Genomic DNA, 23,832 nt, shown 5'->3' with positions numbered 1-23,832 from the left:
AGTAGGCATAATGTGATATCAATTGGAGTATTATGCTCAATTTTGATAATACGTTACATTAGAGTGCAAAGTCTATTTCCTTTCATTGAAGGAAGACAATGATAATTTCCTAATTATTGTATTTTCTTTTCTATTTTTAATAAAAAACTAGCCCTAGGCGCTTGCCTAATGGATTGAAAAAAAAAGAAAAACCATTGTCCAAATAGTGTCGAAACTCTGCCGAATTTTCAAGAAAATGAAAAGGGAAAGAAAAGAAAACAAAAAGAAAAGAGAAGGCTTTTGTTTTCAAAATAGCCTGTTTTATTTTAATGAGAGAAAAAATGTTTTTGTTTTCAGAAATGGCTTTATTTATAAAAAAAGAAGAAGAGAGACTCTTGTTTTCAAAATAGTTTGTCTTATTTGCCCGGAATACGCCAGTTTGATTCTCATAGGGTGTGAGATACGTAGGCAACCCTCATTAGGTCCAACTTCCTTTTGCGAAAATAGCCAGAAATGTTTTTACTTTAATTTGAAAATAATTAGGGTGATGCCATTCTCGTTAGAAATAACCGAATGTCCCTAAAAGGGCGTCGGAAGGCTGTTTTTGCCAGAATAACCACTTTTTGTCACTTTCAAAGGTTTTGGCCGGTTAGCTGACACAACCTTAAAATATTCGTTTTGAAGTGCTGAAAGGCCGTGTTGGCAAGGCCGGATGTTTTGTGGAAAATTTTGAAAACGGTCTTTTCTCTTAAGTCAAAATGAGTCATAATTTTCTTTTAATTAAAATTACATTAATAAATGTGCAGGATGAGCAGAAATCAAAATGAACCTTTCTCAGTCCGTGAAGAGATCCCTTTGGAGCTACATATGTGGTGGCATGATTTGGGGGATGATAGCAGGAAAGTTGTGACAAAAGCATTGGGCGGTCTTATTGGGCTTTTGAAGGTTAAGCCTAGAAAAGATGTGATTGAGGCCTTGATACCGTTTTGGGACCCAGCACATAATGTGTTCCACTTTGCGGATTTCGAGTTAACTCTTACGCTGGAAGAGATAGCAGGCTATGCCGGGTTCGAAGGGAATCTCAGAAGTCAGTACCCGGTAGCACCAAGAACAGTGACCCCTCACAAATTTTTGGACTTGTTAAGCATCAGCCGGGACATCCGAGACAGAAATTTGGCCAAAGGATTTTGTACCTTCTACTTTCTGTATCGACGTTACGGGAATCCCCACAGCTTCGAAATGCCTGATACCGGTCTTACTCACGCTGGAAATCAAGACAAGTGGGAAGCTCGGAGAGGATTAGCTTTCATAGTGGCGTTCCTGGGTATTTTGGTTTGCCCGAGAAAAGACGGGAACATAGAGATGGGGCTAGTAGGGATAGCTGACTTTATGATGAAAAAGGAAAATGGGACTATAGTGCCGTTGATCTTGGCAGAAATTTACCGATCTCTTACTCGTTGTCGAGAAGGAGCAAAGTTCTTTGAAGGGTGCAATATGCTGTTACAAATATGGATAGAGGAACATCTTTGCCACCGTCCCGGATACTTGAATTGCGGTATGACTGGCCTCGAGTGCATCAAAAAACATGAAAAGCGAGTAGAGGGTTATGAATTTCCAGATGGTACGAAAGCATGGCATGCTCATCTGAGATCTTTGACCGCAAATAAGATCGAATGGACATTTGGTTGGCTTTCGGTTAGTGAAGTAATCTATATGTCGGCTGAGGTGTGTTTTTTGCTGTTGATGGGTCTACGGAGTATCTAGACTTATGCTCCGCACAGAGTCTTACGTCAGTTAGGCCGATACCAGACCATCCCGCACAATGAAGATCTGAGTCAGCAAGTCATTGAGTTAATGCCAAAAGCGGCCTTCCCAGAAGAAAAAGTGCGTCGGGTTTGGCATCAGTGCAGATTCTTAGGGCCTAACACTCAAGTACGAGACCTATCCATAGGCGAGGTGGAGCCCAGTTATATTTCTTGGTATGGTAAAAGATCCCGAGTTCAACATGAGCCTGACAGTCCCGCAAAGAGACCCCATGTACAGCAATACACCGACGGAGCTCAGGTGCAATGGGACTAGCTGACCAAAGAAAACGAGTATAGGGCTACCATAAGCAAATTGGAAAAGCAAGTCAGAGAACTTCAATTCGAGAATAGCTTGCAAGTGGCGGCGGGCGAAGGAGAAAAGAAAAAGCTAGCCAAAGAAAATGAGGCCCTTCGAGCTCAAATTCAGAAATTGAAAGTAGCGGCAAAAAATCCAGTCCGAAGTGATAGAGATGAAAAGCTCATAGCTAACCTAAGGCAGGAAGTAAGTGACTATAGTTTCGATTTGAACAAAGCAGAAAGTGAACTAGCCAAGGCTCAAAATAAATTGGCTAAAAACGCATATGAACGGGTATGCCTGGTTAAGCAGTTGAGAGAAAGGTACGACGATGAGGTCGCAGGGTTAAAGAAAAGGGTCATCGCCACGGAAAACAAAATGATCAAACAGGCCAAAGACTTCAAAGTTGAAAGGGAACATTGTTATCCAACATTGGCGCAATTAGAAATAAATTTGCAACAACTTCAGGAGCAAAATCATGTGGCTGAGCAAACTTTGGAAGCCAGGTCCCAACAGATTGGGCGTTTGTTACAAGAAAAAGGCGTCATAAGAGAGAGAATTAGAAACATTGCTGACTACATCATTATGAAGTGCCATATCTGTGAGGATATGACTCGCACTACCTTCTTTGCAGCAGTAATGACATTTGTCAAACAGATAATGAGCGACTTGGATCGACTCCAAAGGGAGCTTGCATATAGGCCCGTGACGAGACCAAATGATGTCCCGCGGGCACCAGGAGCATTGATGTATTCATGATTTGTTCGTTTGAGTCTGCATTTCCCTTTCATTAGCGTCTGTCAGTCATGTTGAGTTTGTATCTTCTTTCTGCTAGAGTTTGGCAAATGGTTTTCGAGTCTGTATTTTCTGCTGTTGATGTCTATTTTTAGAGTCTGTATTCCATCTTTGCGTCGAAATATGTTAGTCTTTTGGAAGTTATTAATTTTGAGTTTTGTAATGGAAGCATTTGTTTTTTATGAAAACAGAAAATCCCAAAAAATGTTTTATTTTGCACTTATCCCCAAGAACTACGCTTGGTCTAATTCATGCGGGGTCATGATACGTAGGCAATCTCCATAGGATTCGACCGTAACCAAATAAAAGAGAGAAATAAAGAGCGGAAAAAACAAGAGAGAGAAAGAAAATAAGAGGGAAAACAAGAGAGTAAAGAAAAGAAAAGAGCGGAGAAACAAAAGAGAGAGAAAATAAGAAATAAGAGAGAGTAAAAACAAAGAGAGAACATAGGCAGGAATGAAAGGAAAGGAAAGAAAAGAAAAGAAAAGGGGATGTTTGCAATTAAAAGAAAGAAAAGGCCGGGATGACGCATGCAGCCGATCAAATGCATAGTAGAGACGGTTAACTATTTAGGTGCATTCATGTCCAATGTGCGGTTACCAATCTGTTAAAGCCTAATCACTAACAAGGTTGGTGTTTGATGTATTAAGTCCAGGCAGGTGGTTAGTTGACTGGCATTCTGGCAACTCACTCCTACAACACCCGATCAAAAGACAGGCTGAATATGGTCGACCAGGAACCGGAAACAAGTATTGTCGACCTATCGAAAGAGGTGGAAGAAATGGATGTTAATGCGATGAGGGAAGAAATGTATAAGCTGAAGCAGCAGATGGCTGAAATGTACCAAGCTTGGGCAAAGGGGCATCCACCACCGGTTTATCCCGCCAATCCTGCTTATATCCCACCATCAGCCCAACCTCCGGAGCCTCCCACTGTGAATTCATCTCCAGCCTTTCCCCTCTACCAACAATGCCATGGCGCCACTTCCCATACTTCTCAAGCTCCACCACCCAAACAAGTCCCATACCCTCCTCCACCAATTACACTTGTTTTTGTGGCACCTCCACCTGCTACATTACACCGATCTTCCAGTGAACCCTTGTTCCAAACTCACGACAACCAGTTCTATCCCCCTGAACCCACCTTCAAAGTTCCAGAATCATATCCTTACACCCCTCATCTTGATCTCCCGGCAGAGACCGAGAAACCGCCCAAAAATCCCGAGCATGAAGAGATGATTAGGAAGGTCAAAAACTTAGAACAGTCGTTCCGACATATAAGGGGGTTGGGAGGGCAAGTAAGTGTGGCCTATAAGGATTTATGTCTGTTCCCAGATGTTCAGTTACCAGTGGGGTTCAAAATGCCCAAGTTTGATTTGTACGATGGGCATGGTGACCCAGTAGCACACTTAAGAGGATTTTGTAGCAAAATGAGAGGAGCAGGTGGAAGAGATGAATTGCTAATGGCGTATTTCAACCAAAGTTTGAGTGGGTCGGTGCTAGAATGGTACACTAGACAAGATCATAGCAGGTGGTACACATGGGACGATTTGGCCCAAGCCTTCGCCTGTCATTTTCAGTATAATCTTGAAATTATCCCAGACCGTCTGTCATTGACAAAGATTGAGAAGAAGCCCGGTGAGAGTTTCCAAGAATATGGGTTCCGTTGGAGAGAGCAAGCAGTGAGGGTTGACCCCCTGATGAAAGAGAGTGAGATGGTTGATTATTTCTTGCAGGCTTTGGAGCCCACTTATTTTGGTCATTTGGTGTCAGCAGTGGGCAAGTCCTTTAATGAAGTTGTGAAAATGGGAAGCATGGTTGAGGAGGGACTCAAGTTCAATAAGATCATGAGTTATTCAGCAATCAAAGCAACCACCCAAGCCATTCAAAATGGTACTGGGGGTGTACTCGGAAAGAAGAAGAAAGAGGATATTGCAACGATCGAGTCAGCAGCTTGGGATGGATCCAAGAACCTTCCACCGTTCTATAACCACCCTCGACCCTATCCCCAAACATACCCGCACACTCCATATAGCCCGCCACAACACTACTACCCACCGCCAGATCCCCATTTTTCTATCTATCACGCACAAGCCTATACCCAACCTTCCGCTCACGCACAATGGCATGCGCCAGCTCCACAGAGTCCCTACCAAGCTCCACAAAATACCTATCCACCCCAAAAGCCTACAGAAATCCTCCTGGAACAGGTTTTCGGCCCAATCAAGCTTTTAAGAATGAGAGGTTGCATAAGCAGAAGACTTTTACTCCATTAGGAGAATCCTATACTAGTCTATTCCATAGACTGAGACAGTTGGGCATGTTGAATCCGATCGAAGCCAAACTGCCGAATCCCCTTCCCAAAAATATTGATCGCTCGGTGAGTTGTTAGTAATTTTTAGGGGCCCCAGGCCATGACACAAAGAAATGCTGGAAACTGAAAATAGCTGTACAAGAGCTCATTGATACTCATCGGATTGAGGTTCAGGCCCTAGAAGCACCAAATATCAACCAAAATCCGCTGCCAGCTCACCATGAGACCCATATGATTGAGTTGATACATAAGGGAGGGGAAGCTAAGAAACCCTCACAGACGGTGATGATGATCCGCTCCAGTGAAACCAGTTCAAAGGAAAAGGTAACCAGTGGGAAATCAGTGGTCCAGTTGAAAGGGGTAGACAATAAGCCAGCTGTGGTAGCCGGGAAAGGGTCGTCAAGCGCTGTCACAGTGAAACCAGAGAAAGCTAAAGTGGTGGTACCAGGGGTTACAAGTAAACCTGTTGTGGTCGTGAAGGGTGCTTGCATAGAGCCTATTATTATAAAACCAGTAACTCAGCTTCCAGTGATCAACATCAAGGTGGTCCCGTGGAATTATGAACGAGTGACAGTAACTTAGCAGGGGAAAGAGGTTAAAGAAGAAGTGTGTGAGACTCATGGTTTGACTCGATCGGGGAGATGCTTTGCCTCCGAAGAGTTGAGAAAAGCTAAGACCTAAAAAGATAATCCAGTGTTGGTGAAGAAAGTGGTGACTGAGGAAGAAGCAGAAGAATTTCTGAGAAAGATGAAAGTGCAAGACTATTCCATTGTGGAGTAGTTAAGGAAGACACCAGCTCAGATCTCGCTCTTGTCATTATTAATCCATTCAGATGAACACCGTCGTGCTTTGATGAAGATCTTAAACGAAGCCCACGTTCCTAACAAAATCTCAATAAACCACTTGGAAAAGATAGCTAACAAGATATTTGAGGTAAACAGAGTCACTTTTTCTGATGATGAGTTGCCCGTGGAGGGTACCGAGCACAATAGAGCCCTCTATCTAACGGTGAAATGCGAAGATTCCGTGGTTACTCGGGTACTGGTTGACAACGGGTCTAGCACGAACATCTGTCCTCTCTCCACATTGAACAAGCTGCAAGTGGAGGATGATAGAATTCACAAGAACAATATTTGCGTTCGAGGATTCGACGGTGGAGGGAAAGATTCAGTCGGGGACACAGTGCTTGAGCTCGCAATAGGGCCAGTTGAATTTACTATGGAATTCTAGGTGCTCGATGTGGCTGTTTTGTACAATCTGCTGTTGGAACGACCCTAGATCCATGCTGCCAAAGCAGTCCCGTCTACTCTGCATCAAATGGTCAAGTTTTAATGGGATCGACATGAAATTGTTGTACATGGCAAAGATAATTTGTGTGTGCCCAATGGTGCCATTATTCCGTTCGTAGAGGTTGACGATAGCAAGGGACCATGGGTTTATAAGGTTTTCGACACAGTATCGGTAGAGAAAATTCTGGAAGGAAAGTGCGCTCCAACTCTAAAGATGGCTGCTGCATCAGTCATGGTAGCTGTTGAAATGTTGAAAAACGGTTTCGTACCGGGCAAGGGTTTGGGTGCATCTCTGCAAGGTATTGTGCAGCTAGTTTCTCTTCCAAGAAATCTTGATACTTTTGGCCTGGGGTTCAAGCCTACCGTTGCAGATGTGAGAAGAGCTAGAAAAATGAAGTAGAAAGCATGGGCATTGCCAAAGCTGATCCCGCGTCTGTCCAGATCATTCGTCAGGCCGGGTATCAGGAAGCAACTATTGTCAAAAGTTCCTGGATCACTGATTGGTGCCGATGGAGACTTGGAGAAGGGGTTCGAAAGGTTATTCGCCGAGGTTAACATGGTTCAGGCTGGGGAAGGGTCCAGCAGGGCAGATGTGCAATTCGTGGGACCACGTGCAAAAGTCAACAACTGGAAAGCTACTCCTCTTCCTACCCGGAGGGAGTCTTGGTAGTGGGTTTTGATTTTCTTTTGTTGTCTGGATTATTCCAGGGTCTATAATTCAGATATTATGTTCCGTCCAGTTGGATATGTTAAAACTCTGTTATCTTTATATTCAATGAAATGCAATTGTTCCTTTTCCTTCATTTCTTCTAATTTTATTTTGTTTTCTTCTTTTGTACAGTTCTTTTTATGCTGATATCAATGACATGAAATGCATGAGGAATCTTCGGCCCAGTTTTAAAAGCCAATCTGACTCTGAAATAATAATACAAGAAATTGAGTGTGATGACGAGTTGGAATTTGATGATGATGAGGCCTATGAAGAAATTAGTAAGGAACTAAGTCATTTTGAGGAAAATCCCAAACCTAATTTGAACGATATAGAAGCGGTTAATCTAGGGGACCAAGAAAATGCCCGTGAAACTAAAATAAGTGTCCATCTGGAACCTCAACTCAAGGAGGAGATAATCAAAGCACTGTTCGAATACAAAGACGTTTTTGCATGGTCCTATGACTACATGCCGGGTCTAAGCACTGATTTAGTGGTTCACAAGTTGCCTACTAACCCGACATTCCCTCTTGTCAAACAGAAGCTGAGAAAGTTCAAAACGGATATGAGTATAAAGATCAAAGAAGAGGTCACCAAGCAGTTCGATGTGAAAGTTATTCGGGTCACGCCATATCCCACCTGGTTAGCCAATGTTGTGCCTATGCCAAAGAAGGATGGCAAGACCAGGGTGTGCGTTGATTATCAGGATCTCAATAAAGCAAGTCCGAAGGATAATTTTCCCCTGCCAAACATCCATATATTGATTGACAATTGTGCCAAACATGAGATTGGTTCTTTTGTGGATTGTTACGCAGGTTATCATCAGATCTTGATGGACGAGGAAGATGCAAAAAAGATAACATTCATCATGCCGTGGGGAACGTACTGCTATCGAGTCATGCCATTCAGTTTGAAAAATGCTGGGGCAACCTACATGAGGGTAATGTCAACAATATTCCATGATATGATACACCAGGAAATCGAGGTGTACGTGGATGATGTGATCGTGAAGTCTAGAAAGCAGTCTGACCATGTCAGGGATCTGAAGAAGTTCTTCCGAAGGCTTCACAGGTACAATCTCAAGCTTAATCCTGTAAAGTGTGCTTTTGGGGTGCCGTCTGAAAAGTTGTTGGGGTTCGTAGTCAGCCGCCTGGGCATTGAATTGGACCCATCGAAAATCAAGGCCATCCATGAATTGCCACCTCCGAAGAACAAGACCGAGGTGATGAGTTTGTTGGGGAGATTGAATTATATCAGCAGGTTCATCGCTCAGCTCACGACAACTTGTGAGCCTATCTTCAAGCTGTTAAAGAAAGACGCTGCAGTCAAGTGGACAGATGAATGTCAGGAGGCGTTTGATAAGATAAAGAGGTATTTGTCAAATCCACCCGTGTTGGTCCCGCCAGAACCAGGGCGACCTTTGATTCTATATTTGACGGTATTGGACAATTCATTCAGCTTTGTATTGGGTCAACATGATATCACTGGCAGGAAGGAGCAGGCCATCTATTACCTCAGCAAGAAATTCACGTCGTACGAGGTTAAGTATATTCATCTTGAGAGGACATGTTGCACCCTGACTTGGGTGGCACAGAAGCTGAAACATTATTTGTCATCTTACACTACCTATCTCATATCTCGCTTTGATCCATTGAAGTATATCTTTCAGAAGCCTATGCCCACAGGGAGGCTTGCAAAGTGGCAGATCCTTCTCACAAAGTTTGACATTGTCTATGTGACTCGAACTGCAATGAAAGCACAGGCCTTGGCGGACCATTTGGCCGAGAACCCGGTTGATGAAGATTATGAACCTTTGAAAACTTATTTCCCTGATGAAGAGGTGATGCACATTGATGAGTTGGAACAAGTCGAGAAGCCTGGATGGAAACTTTTCTTTGATGGAGCCGCAAACATGAAGGGCATAGGGATAGGAGCAGTACTTATTTCTGAAACAGGGCAGCACTACCCTGTTACGGCTCAACTTCATTTTTACTGTACCAACAACATGGCTGAGTACGAGGCATGTATTCTGGGTTTAAGGTTAGCTGTGGATATGGGTGTCCAGGAAGTCTTGGTCTTGGGTGACTCAGACCTCCTGGTGCACCAAATTCAGGGAGAATGGGAAACACGAGATTTGAAACTCATACCATACAGACAATGTTTGCATGATCTTTGTCAACGGTTTCAGTCGATAGAATTCAGGCATATCCCAAGGATCCATAATGAAGTTGCCGATGCTTTGGCTACTCTGGCATCAATGTTACATCATCCAGATAAAGCTTATGTGGACCCTCTGCAGATTCAGGTCCGCGATCAACATGCTTACTGTAATATGGTAGGAGAAGAACTTGATGGGGAGCCATGGTTTCACGATATCAAAGAATACCTCTAGATGGGGGTATATCCGGTACAGGCCACAGGTGATCAGAAAAGAACAATTCGGCGATTGGCAAGTGGATTTTTCTTCAGTGGAGGGGTATTGTACAAAAGAACTCCAGATCTGGGATTGTTAAGATGCATAGATGGAAGACAGGCCACAACAATTATGACTGAGGTACACTCCGGAGTTTGTGGACCGCATATGAGTGGGTACATTCTGGCAAAGACGATTTTTCGAGCAGGTTATTACTGGCTCACTATGGAGCGGGATTGCATCAGTTTTGTGCGTAAATGTCATCAGTGCCAAGTGCATGGAGATTTGATTCATTCTCCACCATCTGAATTACATACAATGTCTGTACCATGGCCCTTTGTTGCTTGGGGCATGGATGTCATTGGGCCAATCGAGCCAGCAACATCAAACAAACACAGGTTTATTCTGGTAGCCATTGATTATTTCAACAAGTGGGTTGAAGCGAAAACTTTCAAATCTGTGACCAAGAAAGCAGTGGTCGATTTTGTGCATTCAAATATCATCTGTCGGTTTGGAATTCCGAAGGTAATCATTACGGACAATGGTGCTAATCTCAACAGTCATCTGATGATGGAGACATGTCAGCAGTTTAAGATTATACATCGCAATTCCACCCCATATCGCCCTAAGGCGAATGGAGCAGTCGAGGCAGCCAACAAGAATATAAAGAAGATACTTCAAAAAATGGTGGAAGGTTCTAGGCAGTGGCACGAGAAGCTACCGTTTGCATTGCTGGGTTATCGTACTACTGTCCATACTTCAGTAGGAGCCACTCCTTATTTGTTGGTGTATGGCACGGAGGTAGTAATACCCACAGAAATTGAAATCCCATCCCTTCGGATTGTCGCTGAGGCAGAAATTGATGACGTTAAATGGGTCAAAACCCGTTTGGAGCAATTAAGTCTGATTGATGAAAAAAGATTGGCATCAATATGTCACGGCCAATTGTACCAACAGAGAATGGCGAGGGCATATAACAAGAAGGTACGCCCACAGAAGTTTGAAGTGGGTCAGTTAGTGTTGAGACGTATTTTGCCTCATCAGGCTGAAGCAAAAGGAAAGTTCGCCCCAAACTAGTAGGGACCATTTGTTGTATCCAGAGTATTGTCCAATGGTGTGTTGTATTTGACAGATATAGTAGGGAAATGTGTAGAAATGACTATCAATTCCGATGTAATCAAAAGATACTATGTATGATTTCTTCCTTTGATTGTACTTGTTTGTATTTGGCATATTTTGAAGATTGAAATGACGAAGGCGTTTTGTTCTGCTATCTAAACACTTTATCCTTTGTTACCCCCTTTTGAGCCTTATTTATTTTCTCTCATACCCCTCTTTCGGAATCAATAGCGAATATCAGAAACACAAGTATGAAAGAGAAAGAAAAGGAAAGAAAAAGAGGAAAGCAAAAGAAGAAAAAAAGAATAAAAGAAGAAAAAAAAGAGAAAAAAAGAGAAAGAGAAAAGCAAGAGAGAAAAAAAAGAGAAGAGAAGAAGAAAGAGAAAAAGAAAAATCACAACAACTAAGTAATTCCTATGTCATGAACTACGTTCGACCTGATTCCTTTTAAGGATACGTAGGCAGCCTCACGGTTCGGTCCCATCAAAACAAAATCCAAAAGTCCCCATGCAAGATACTGGGGCAGAAGTTGTGGTTGTTGTGAGAAACCTGATTCCAAAAGTTGTAATTTTAACCCATTTGTATTGTTTTGAGCCTTTTATACCCTTTCTTTCTAACCCTATCTAGAAGCCTACATTACGGTCCAAAGAAAGACCTTCTGATCAGTCTTTGAGAAATGCCAAGTCGAGCAGGTAAATGTAATTCATGTTAGGGGCAACACTCTAGTTCAAGCAGGAAAAATAAAAATGAGAGAGTCTTATTGGTGAAAACCTTCACAAGCACCGTAAGGCGACGAGAGTTGAGAGAAATAAAAATGAGAGAGTCCTATTGGTGAAAACCTTCACAGGCACCGTAAGGCGATGAGATTTGAGAGAAATAAAAATGAGAGAGTCTTATTGGTGAAAACCTTCATAGGCACCGTAAGGTGACGAGAGTTGAGAGAAAAATAAGAGAGTCTTATTGGTGAAAACCCTCACGGGCACCGTAAGGCGAAAGTGAGTTAGAGATGAACGAATGAAAGAGTCCTGCTGGTGAAAACCTTTCAAGGCACCGCATGATGAACAAGGTCAAGGTTTGGGTAAGGTAATCAAGTCATGGAAATTCTGGGGCAACGAAGTACGACAACTGAAAGTTGATTGGTTGGACAGATTGGGCCGATTAATCCGAAATGCATGTCATGATCATTGGTACCAGCTGTTCCACTCAGATAAGTTTCTTTTTCTTTTTCCTTTTGTAGCAGTCATCTGGTTTTGGATTCTTCTTATCCTTAACCCGCAAAGTCATTGCATTTCATTTTCTTTTGGGTATTTATCTAAAGATGTTTCAATGTCAGTCTTGTCCAAATCAAGTGAAAAGGATTTCAAAGCTCACTACCAACTTCCAAAATTGCAAAGCACGGAGTGGTCAAAGCATACTAAGAATAACATGATGTAAGAGAGGGGTACAAGGAATCACCGGATGTTTCATCGGTAGAATGGATTGGTAATGTCATGGGAGATGCAAAGGTTCAGATAAAAGGTCAGAGGTAAAACAACAACATGGGTATAGAACACTCGGTTCGTCAAAGGTCATGGGGTGTGAGAGTCAGTTAGAAAGTCAAAGCGGTTCAGGGCCAGTTCGGAGAAGCCAGTCAGAACAAAACAGTGCAACAGAAAGATCTTCAGCAAGAATGTCATCAACTAACCACCACTTTAAACTGACAAAATTTTCTTTGATTGAAACAGGGGCAGAAAATTCATTTGATTCAGAGAAACTCTCTGTAGGGGAAAAGAGCAAGCACCAAAACAGGTTTGACCGTAAACTTTCAGGACCCTCCTGGAAAATGGGACCTAGTTTTAATGTTCAAAAATAGCATAATCTAGCATAAATGCATCCCAAAGGAATATAAGTTGGCTTAGAAGTGTGCATGTTCGAGATAACATTCAATTAGAAGTTTCCAGGACCCTCCTGAATAATGGGACTTAGTTTAAGAGTTCAATTAGATAACAACATTTTGCATAAAGTCTGCTGTAGGGTAGTATAATTTAGCCATAAAAGGTGTCACTCTTAAGATAAAATTGGACTTTTGATTTTCAGGACCCTCATGGATAATGGAGAGTAGTTTAAAGATCCTCTTAGATAGCAAGATTTAGCAGAAGTCACACTTGTAGAAGATATAACTTAGATTTTAAATTGTCGTTTAGTTAAGAGTTGTCAGGACCCCCCTTAATAAGGGGGACCTAGCTTTCAAATCTTTAGTAATACTTGGTAATATGATTTAATTTTACAATCACATCTGTCCCCAGCGACCAAATTGGGGAAGAAAATTTTCTTTGTTTTTGTCTATTTTGTTGAAGTCAGGAGCCCGCCTGGAGAGCAGGGAATACATTTCAAGTCAGAAGTCAGGAGCCCGCCTGAAGAGCAGGGAATACTTTCAAGTTGAAGTCAGGAGCCCGCTTGGAGAACAAGGGAGTACAGTTTAAGTTTAAGTTTTTAAATTCTTTGCTTTGTTTATTTTGAAGTCAAGAGCTCGCCTGGAGAACAAGGGAATACATTTCAAGTTGAAGTCAGGAGCCCGCCTGGAGAGCAGGGAATACTTTCAAATGCAGCAGTCAGGAGCCCGCCTGGAGAGCAGGGAATACTTTCAAGCGCAACAGTCAGGAGCCCGCCTGGAGAACAAGGGAGTACAATTTAAATTTAGCTTTCAAATTCTTTGTTTTGGCTATTTTAAAGTCAGGAGCCCGCCTGGAGAACATGAAATATTTTCAAATGCAGCAGTCAGGAGCCCGCCTGGAAAGCAAGGAATATTTTCAAGCGTAGCAGTCAGGAGCCCGCCTGGAGAACAAGGGAGTACAATTTAAATTTAGCTTTCAAATTCTTTGTTTTGTCTATTTTGAAGTTAGGAGCCCGCCTGGAGAGCAAGGAATACATTTCAAGTTAGCAGTCAGGAGCCCGCCTGGAGAGCAGGGAATACATTTCAAGTCAACAGTCAGGAGCCCGCCTGGATAGCATGGGAATACATTCACATTTTGAAGTCAGGAGCCCGCCTAGATAACATGGAAATACGTATCAAGTTCAGCGGTCAGGCACCCACCTGAAGAAGGGGAAGACATATCAACTTACAATTCAAAGGGACAACAAATGGATATCACTGAGAGAATAGAGGACAACAAGGCAACAAGAAACACAAGAGCAAGTTTGAAGATCTAGATAGGATTTTGTAAAACATAGTTCATAGTCTAGTCTAGTTTCTTTTATTTTTGACATGGTGTAATAAGGGGTTCAGTAAGCAGCAACAACAACAGTGAAAGCCCAACTTCATGGTAGTCCCAACTACCAGACATTCCTGAACTACACTGACCTGATTCCTTTTTAGACAAGGATATGTAGACAACCTCGGAAGCAGGGTGCGGTCAAATCTTTCAAAAATGCTTCCCACGGAGTATTCAAACAGGAAAAAATCGCCCGTATCCGCTCACTTATATAGGGGCAGCTGTGAGCACGTGATTTTTGCCCTATATGAATTACTCCAAAAAATTCAAAACAAAATAATTTCTTTCAGCGTTTGCAATTTTGTTGGATTTCGTGACATTTTCTGTTAATTATTTGCATTTGTCTGTGCACGTTTATTTTATTTAATTCAGGGAAAATACAAAAAATATGTTGCATCTGCATTTAGGATTTAATTTTATATTTTTAGAGTAATTAGCAAATTAGTTTGTTTTATAAAAAATGAAAATCACAAAAATAATTCATTTTGCATTTTTACTTTTTAATTTTGAATTGTGTAATTTTTCTTTAAATTTAAGATTTAATTAATTATTGTAAATACCATGATGAGTGATTAATCTAATTGGGTAGGTTAATTTAGTTAAAAATTATTGTTAATTAAGTTAGGGTTTATTTTAATTTTGGGAAAAGAAAAAGAATTGTGAAATTGAAAAAGAAAAGGAAAGAAATAAGAAGCCCTAAATCTGGGCTCAAACCCAATCCAACCGTCCCAGCCCAAATAATAATCATCCAATACCCGGCCCAAACCCATGTTTTGACCCGGTCGGTTCCCCCTAGTACCATACGACGCCGTTTCATTAAGAGTGATCTGGGCCGTTGATATTGCCTGATCCAACGGATCAGAACTGGGGGAAGGTTTAATATATATATGTCCAAACGCTACCCTACCCCCCGGTCTCATCGTCCCAACACACCCCAGAAAATCCCTCGTCGCCTCCGCCCTGAACCGCCCGCCGGAAATCGTCTCCGTCGGTGGCGTCGGTCCAATCACTGTCATATTAACACCATAGATTCCCCTCCTCCTTCTCTTTCCAAGCCTCCAAATCCCCACCCTCAAATCCTAACCCAACCTCTCGAATCTTGAATCGAAAGGAATGACCAAAACCCTAACGCTTCCAATCAACCCCAAATTAACACCACATAGCCACCATGACCCCCTCATGCCAAATCCTTATTCCGTTTCCCTCGAACCTTGCCGGAGCTGCTCGAATCCTAAATCTGAGATCGACCCCTGAAGTCCAGAAATCATTTCTTTATCGGACCTGGTACATGCATGGTCCTAAAGCACTGTTCGTCGAGTCTTGAAGTTCGGATTCAAACGATTGACCTTAGCTTTGTTAGGGCTTTTTGTCTTCGATGGATTTCGAGTCTGAATCGGTAAGATCCTTTCTTCTCTTGCCTTCTCTTTTTTTTGCTGTCTTGTTCTCTTCCTCCTTCCCCTTTTTCTTTAGCTTAGTCTAGTTCGGCTGAAACTCGATTAATCTTTCGAGTTTGAATTGGTCTTCTGTTCATTGTCCTTCTCTTCTTCATATCTACCGTTTAGTCTCCTAGTTAAATTAGGGTTATTTTATTGATTTGGCTAATTTCTTTCTTATTTGCGTATAATGATCAGTTGACTAGTGTAGGTTTTAATTATTGAAATCTTTCAAGTGTTTGCCTTCTATTTGTTGACTGATTTGATTTAGTTTGGGCTTTGAAGCCATTGCAAACCTCACCCCAAAGGGGTTGATTTGGGTCATTGGGTTAGAATTTAGCCAAAATTTGGTTTAAGTATCGGGCTAGCCTGACCCAGTTGGTTTCATAGAGTAAATTAACAGGGCATTCGGGGGCAGTTTAGGAAATGGGGGAAGGGGAATCTTATGTAACAAGAAGGGGAAGCTTCTAGGAAGCTAGGGTGGGGGCTGTTTTGGTAATTGGTTAATCACGTTAAGGGTAATTCAGCAAAAAAGGAAAATCAGGTAAGGATTAGTTAGCAAAAAGCAAAATTAAAAAAGGACCGAATGGCAAAAAATAATTCCTTGGGTCTGCCCTATTAGCTTGCCTATAAAGGAATCTTTTCCTTGCCATTCAAGGCAGAGGGGAGAGAACTAAGAAACTCATAAAAAAAGAATAGCTAAAATTTGAAAAAAAAAGTCACTGTTCCATTGAATACATTTCTGATTTTGTTTGAATTCCAACTTGCTTAAGGCAATCTTTGGTTCAGTGGGTGTATGAGATGGTTTGAACTTGTTCTTCTTTTAAAGTTTGGGGTTGAGTTCTAGGTCAAGGTTACTCTTTCATTGGTTATTCTTGAGCTGGTTTCACTGTCCTACTATTTGAATCTGGGACTCTATTCTGTCGCTGCTGCCTACAAATCCTTACTCCTTCTTGCTTTCCCCTTGTTCCCAGTTACTCATTCGACCTCAAATGACATGTTGAAATGTAAATGGGAATGTTGATGATACCATGTTTTACAACAGTCTATTTCTGATTATTAGGTTCTATACTCATGTTAGCCTTGTTAATTAACTTGTGGTTATTTACCTCGTCCAGATTTTGGTTTAGGCGTTTGAACAAATTCATTGCATGTTACTGTATTTTGATAGATGATTCGAATGGTTGTAATTCCCTATTAAAGCCCCTGTTTAGTTTCAATGTTGATTAGTAGTAATTCTGACTTTAAGATGCATAAGATTGGCTGTTCTTTGAGCATGAAGTATGCTATGTTACAATACAGGAAAATCTCTTACTTAATTTAGGTGAAACCAGCCTGTGTTTGTTTTCTTTTCAAGGTTTAGAGTTAGGCAGCTCCAAGTCTATTGGTGACTTTAAATTGTTGATTAGTAATAAATGAAGTCTTTCTGAAACTTTAAAGTGTTTTTTTCTTGCTGGAAATTCAAATTGGTGGCTTTCAATGATGAAACGACCTGCATGTGAGCTGTTGATAATCAGGAACTGTAACTTCATTTCAGCATGTATGTTAGCATCCAGAATGTGTTTTGCATTGGCTTAAGGTCGTTGGTGTTTGTTCAAACTCTAAATCTCCATAACAATGTATTTTACTTCAAGTATTAGTTTTAGATCTTGAAATTGGGCTGCCAACGTTGGCCCAGTTGTGATCGATTTCACCTTCTGCAATTAGATTACCGATCTGGGCTTCAGGATTGAGCCCATTTGTCTCTCGTGCTGGGCGGCCAGTTGTTGGGCTACGGCCATGTCCAAGCCCTTCAACAATCTAGCATCGGTTTTGTCTATTGCTAGCTCATTAGTTATTAAAGTTTAACTCAAACATTGGCTAAAAAATGAGTAGACCTCCCTTATGTCCTTTAATCAATTACCTACGCTCATTAATTTGTTAAGGTGTGCCGTGCCAAACGAAATCACAATTGCATGGCCTTCGTGTAACTGATTATATTTTAATCCTTAGAATTCGAGGTGTGCCATTTAGTGAATTTTCCATGGCCCTCATAAAGTTAAAAATGCGTAGTTGCTTTAGGGCGCGTTATTTAATAATTTTACTTTCTTAAACTCGGGTGCGCATTTCATGTGACCCAAATCAATCTTAAAACGTTGAATAAAATATGTTTAGGATTGCAGGTGCATTCCATGTGGCGCGATCTAAAGACGTGTTTTAAACGACATTCAATCTTCTTTAAAAAATAATTAAAAGCGGTTAAGGGTTTAAAATCTGCACATAGGTTCATAATTGCTTAAAATCAGATAATTAAGCCAATTATAATAGTCGAGCGACCGTGCTAGAACCACGGAACTCGGGAATGCCTAACACCTTCTCCCGGGTTAACAGAATTCCTTACTCGGATTTCCGGTTCACAGACTATTAAACAAAGTCATATTTTTCTCGATTCGGGATTCAACCGGTGACTTGGGACACCATAAATCTCCCAAGTGGCGACTCTGAATATTTTAACAATAAATCCCGTTTCGATTGTCCTTTAATTGGAAAAACTCCTTTATATTATAGCCCTTTACAGGGTGTAGGTAAAAAGGAGGTGTGATAGTATGTTTTATTGACTTGATGTTCATTAGCTTCTTAATATTTTTTAAATAGTATATTTTATTTGGTGGAGATATCCTTGGTTTTCTTTGTACTATGGTTCTTTTTCAGAGGATGCCTATTTTCCTTTTTTTGCTCTTAACTGTGCCGCCCTCACCTTTTTTATTCAATGGTAGAATAGGCTTTTCCGGATCAATCCAGTTGTCTCCCAGAGCCTCCTGAACTCCAGCAAGTTGGCATAGCTCGGTGATGAGATATGGGGACATTAGTGATTGACCCCCAAGAGTCATAGGCTTGGGACTGTTCTTTGAGAGAAAATTGGCTGGGGATGACGAGATCGCAATTGCGATGGCCTATTTGCATTTGCGAGCTTCACATTTGGGAAGAGCTGGTCACAATTGCGAAAACTCTCAGCTCTAGACATCTTCGCAATTGCGAAGATTTTATCACAATTGTGATCTCTTGGGTTTCTTGTTGCCTTCGCAATTGTGAAGAATTGACCGTAATTGTGAACTCTGTTGCCTTCACAATTGCGATGAAAATGTCGCAATTGTGCCATCAGAGAGCTGTGAGTTACAGACTTGAAATCCTGAAATTTTTTCTAAGGCTGGGTTTCAACTGTCCAATAATTTCTTGACCATATTTGAAACATTTTGCAATGTTTTTCATAGCTATAGCATGTTTTCACTCCAATCCTTTGTTTACAGGTACAGTAAGCTGAAAATGAGCTCTAACTCTGACGAACCCCAAAATGACAACCCTTTGGAGAGGAGAACTATGACCAACACCGGTTCTTGTTATTGGAATGCCAGGAACGGTACTATGCTGAGCTGATTTCAAAGAAAGTGCTACCAGATCGGAATTGTTTTGCCCTTTAAAACATGTAGAGCCAATGAGCAATGTGTGAGGGAATTCTATGCCAATATTCCATCCATTAGGTTAAAGAAGCAAAGATGAGGATTCGCGGCAAAATGGTACATTTCGGAGCTAAAGCTATGAACCAAGTCTATCATCTGCATGATGATGACATGGACCCATTCCGTGCAAAAGATTGTGCCTCAGGTGAGTGGTTGGTCTCAAAATTGTGCCCGGGTGTAGATGTTCCATGGAAGCTCAGCAAAGAGGGATCACATCCAAAGAATTTACTACCGAAGCAAAAATATGGCTGGCCATCATATGTAGTCGCATCTCCCCTGCAGGGAATATATGGAATGTACCAGTGATGAGAGCTCAAATGATAGCCTCCATTCTTGATGGTATTCGGCTAAATGTGGTTGAAATTTTCATAAGTGAATTGAGGGAGTATTTGACTCTTGGGGGTCAATCATTGATATTCCCATCTCTCATCATCAAGTTGTGCCAACTTGCTGGAGTTTAGGAGGCTCCGGGAGACAACTGGATTGATCCGAAAAAGCCTATTCAATCATTGAAGAAAAATAGGAGAGGGAGGTGCCATCAAGAGAAAAAAGAGAAAGTTGGGATCTTCTTCTCAGACCAATCAAGCTAGCCAACCATCATCTTCTGAAGGAGGAGCATTTTCTATGCTTTCTGAGGAAATGCGGCAGATTCGCGACCTAGTAGCTGGCCATCATCTTTTTGAATTTTTGTTTTTATATATAGTATGTTTTATTGACTTGATGTTTATTAGCTTCTTAATTTTTTTTAAATAGTATGTTTTATTTTGGTGGCGATATCCTTGGTTTTCTTTATACCATAGTTCTTTTTTCGAGGATGCCAATTTTCTTTTTGAACCGGGTATTTGTTAGTAAATTTTTGCCGATTTTTCCTGATGATGGATATCTAGGCGACTTTCTTAAGGGAATTAGTCTTGTTGTTTAGATATATTTTTGCTAATTTAGGAAGAATAAGTGGTTTGAGTTGGGGTTTGTGCCCATTGGCCAATTTGTGGCTTGCTTGGTACCAACATGATTTAAAACTCAGCATATGAATTCTTGATCTTTGAAAAAGAAAAATGATTGAAGTAAAGATCATTTTTATGACTTTTAGACTCAATTTTTGGCTCTTTGTTTCACTAAATAGCTTCTTATGCTATATGTAACTTCTTTGAGTCATGGTTTCAATTGGATTTTGAATTTATATTCCACTTGAGTGTTCATGTGCCATATGTGGTGAGATTTATTGTGAGTTCTTTTGCATCATTTGTAGTCTCGAACTTTCCCGAAATGTGCTTCAAGGTGAAATCCTACACTAACTTGGTTTGAAAAATGATATTAGGCCTTCCTTGGACCGCTATTGTGCCTTAAATTTCCTACCCTTGCATATTTTCCCTAGTCAACCCATTTTGAGCCTTTAATCATTTTCGTTGGCAATCATGTTACAAGCTTTAACCCTTCGTTCTTTATTGATTTATCTTTTGACACCCTACCTCCTAAGTACTTTGAAAGAATAAACATAGGCTAAAAATCTATGTTTGGGGGTGAAGGTTGGGAAAACTGTGATGTGAAAGTTGCTTAAAAGTGAAAGGTGATAAAAAAAAGAAGAGAAATAGAGTAATATTTGAAAAAAAAAGAGAAAAAAGAAGGAAAATAAGGAATTAAATGGAATACTAGGTGATAAAAAAATGAAGAAAAGGTGAAAAAGTTCTTGAAGGAAGTGTACTTTTATTGTGAAAAATTGTAGTGCTTAGGGAGTTTTTGAGTCACTCTAACCAAAATTATGCCCTACCTTAACCAAAAGCCTAAACTACAATCCTTTAAGTCCTAATTGATTTTGAACCAAGTTTGTCTACATTAGTGGAGAAATACATGAAGGGCAAGCCTATGGTACTACTTGTGTGCATTTGAACATCTTTGTGAGAGAGAGTTATTTCTTTCATTTGATATCCCATTTATGTTTTGAATTGAAATTTATGAGTGTGGGATTCTCTCTTAAGTGTGAGGGAACATGAGATTTGAGTTGTGAATTTAATCCCATTTTCAATTGGAGGTAATGAACAAAGGAAGTTAATTGTGATAAAGAGGCAAATTTTGAAGCTTTAGTGTCATGACTTGATTGCTCTTTGGTTTGCATAGTGTTTGTGCACTTGAATTGTAATAAAATTCATGTGAAGTGTTTGGTAATTCATATGCTTTGGGTTAATTGTTGGTAACAAATGAAGTCATATGTTTGTGCTTACAGTAGACCTTTTTGACTTGGCATGATGTTGATGTACTAATGAGTTAAATACTTGGAAGGAGGTTTTGTCGCTTTCATTGCTTGAGGAAAAGCAATAGTTTAAGTTTGGGGGTTTGATAAGTTGGTATTTTACCAACTTATCATGTCTTTAAGCTTAGATTTTTGCTATGTTTGAGTGATAAAATCATGTGTTTAATGTCGTTTACTTATATATTACAGGTTCTATGTGATTTAGAAGATCTTGAAGAAACCAAGTGAAAATGAGTCAAAAAGAAGTTGAAAAGAAGAACATTTGGAAAATGGCCTCAGATTTTGCAATTGCGACATAGACCTAGGAAATGCGAACAAAGCATTCGTCGTAAATGCGAGAAAAGGCTTCACAAATGTGAAATCCAACCAGTCAAGCTATGTTCGCAAATGCGAAGAAGGACTTCGCAAATGCAAAGTCTAACTAGGCAGTCAACCTTCGCAAATGCGAAGTCTTGATTGTAAATGCGAAGGTCAACATGAAAGTCAATGTTTGCAAATGCAAACTTTGGTTTGCAAATGCGAAGATCGCGCTTCCGCTCTGGGTACTTCTGTAAATTCACATTGTTTGGCCCCAAACCATTTAATACCCGACTTAGATCATTTGTAAAATGTCTTTGGCTTATTTTCAGTCCTTAGACTAGAGAAAAACAAGTTTTGAAAGCTAGGGTTCTTGCACACACTTGGGTCTTGAAGATTTGTAGATTTTGGTTGAGAATTTCTTACCCATTTATGTTTATTTCTTCATTTCCTTGCTTTGTATTGTATATCTAAGTGTATAGTATTTATTCCAACATTTGAATCTCTTTTATGGGAATATTCATGTTTAAAGTGTGGATTAATATCTTATTGTGCTTATGTATTGAACGATTTTTATTTATTATGAAGTGAGTTATTGTTTCTTTAATTATTCTTGTTCTTTAATGTTTCCATAGGGATTAGCTAACCCTAGGACTTGCCCATTAACTTCAAATTAATTTTGGAAAAGATTATTTGGGGTTGGGAAATATTAATTAACAAGAACTTGAGGCTTTAGCCCTCATTTTATAGATTCTACCTAGGGATAAGATTGAACTACTTGTAGCCATAATCGGGTGTGCTTAATCTCTTAATTATTTTAGGAATAGTTCAATTAGGAAGTCTTGTTTGTCTTCAAAAGAAGCTAATATAGAATTATTACCCGAGCCTAATTAACATAAACTCACTCATATTTGTAAAATCATGAAATACATTGGATCATTACTTGAGTGTAATTCCCCGTGTATCCACACTTGTAGCCATTGATCATTTTACTTGCTTTCTAGGTTAGTTTACATTTTAGCATTTAGTTATAAATATTTTCAAAAACCATTCTAAGTGTTTAGTATTGCAAAACAAGTGATAATTCTCTTACACGCCTAATCGCCAACATATTGTTCTCTGTGAGATTCGATCCCGACTCATAGTTGGGTAAATTATATTGCATGCGACTGTATCCATTTACTTTTTAGTAGTGGATTTGAACGCCATCAGTAGGTTCGCACTTATAAGAATTCTCAACTGCAGTCATATAATTAGCCATGTCTACACTTAATAAAAGTCTACACATAGATTAGCAATTCACTTGTCACTAAGTATAAGGGTTAACAGTCCACTTCAGAATCTTTTAAGACAGGGATAAGCAAATAAATTTGTCTACACTTATTCAAGTGATATGATCTCTAGAGAAATCTCTCATTCATTCTAGGCTCATTCGAAGTTAAATACACATTCTGACACTCAAACAAGGCAGACAAGCATCAGTGAATCTCTCGTAAGTTTATAAGGGGATTGATGATAGGCTATAATTACGTATTTTAGTCCCTTATCACACCCTAATTTACTGCACTTTAATTGAGTTTGAGCTTTAATTGCTAGTGTTTTGCTCTAATAGCGTGTTTTATGCCTTGTAGAAGCGATTCCGAGTTATGTAGATATTTTGAAATGAATTCGAGCTATTTGGAGCTTTGAAGTCTGAGTAAAAGCTTAAAGGATTAAGCCAGGATTGCGTTCGGGGGTCGAGAACCACGTCTGGACTTAAAAAATGAAGCAAAAAGGCAGACTCTAAGAGAACTACATTCGTGTGATGCGTGGCGCGGTGCGTGGGGCTCCGTGCCTATACAATTTCTGCTGCTGTCAATTTTGCACGCTCCCTGATAAACCCCTTAAGCACACCGCGTGGCGTGTTGCCCCATGTGGAGCGCCTGTGCAATTGTTACAGAGCCGGAATCCTATGAAAAGGTGTTTTATTCTGGGCCCGAGCCTACTTGGTATAAATACATGTAAAAACGTTATTTTTGGGGCTTTTGACATACCTTAGACCTAGGGAGACTATTTTGGAAAGAGAGAAGATGTTAGGAACATTCTTTGGAGGAGAAAATCATCGAGTTCTTCACTATTTCATCTTTTCTTTGTAATTTGTTTGTGCAGAATATTTGGAAAATTGTTGCTATGAACATGAGTGGATAAGCACTCTAATTTCTAGGGCTGTGGTTGACATGATTATTAACTTTATTAATTACATTTTCGTTAATTCGGATTATCATCTTGTGGTTGTTTCTTTAATTCTAGTTTTAACTTGTGAATTGTTGTAGCTACCAATTCACCCTACTATCTTTGCTATGCTTGGAAAAGCCGTGTTAAGATTAGAGTAGAATTAAAGTGAGCTTGT

Source organism: Nicotiana tabacum, chromosome 18 (genome assembly GCF_000715075.1).
Source record: "Nicotiana tabacum cultivar K326 chromosome 18, ASM71507v2, whole genome shotgun sequence".
Classification (NCBI taxonomy): Eukaryota; Viridiplantae; Streptophyta; class Magnoliopsida; order Solanales; family Solanaceae; genus Nicotiana; species Nicotiana tabacum.
This window is presented reverse-complemented; position numbering follows the sequence as displayed.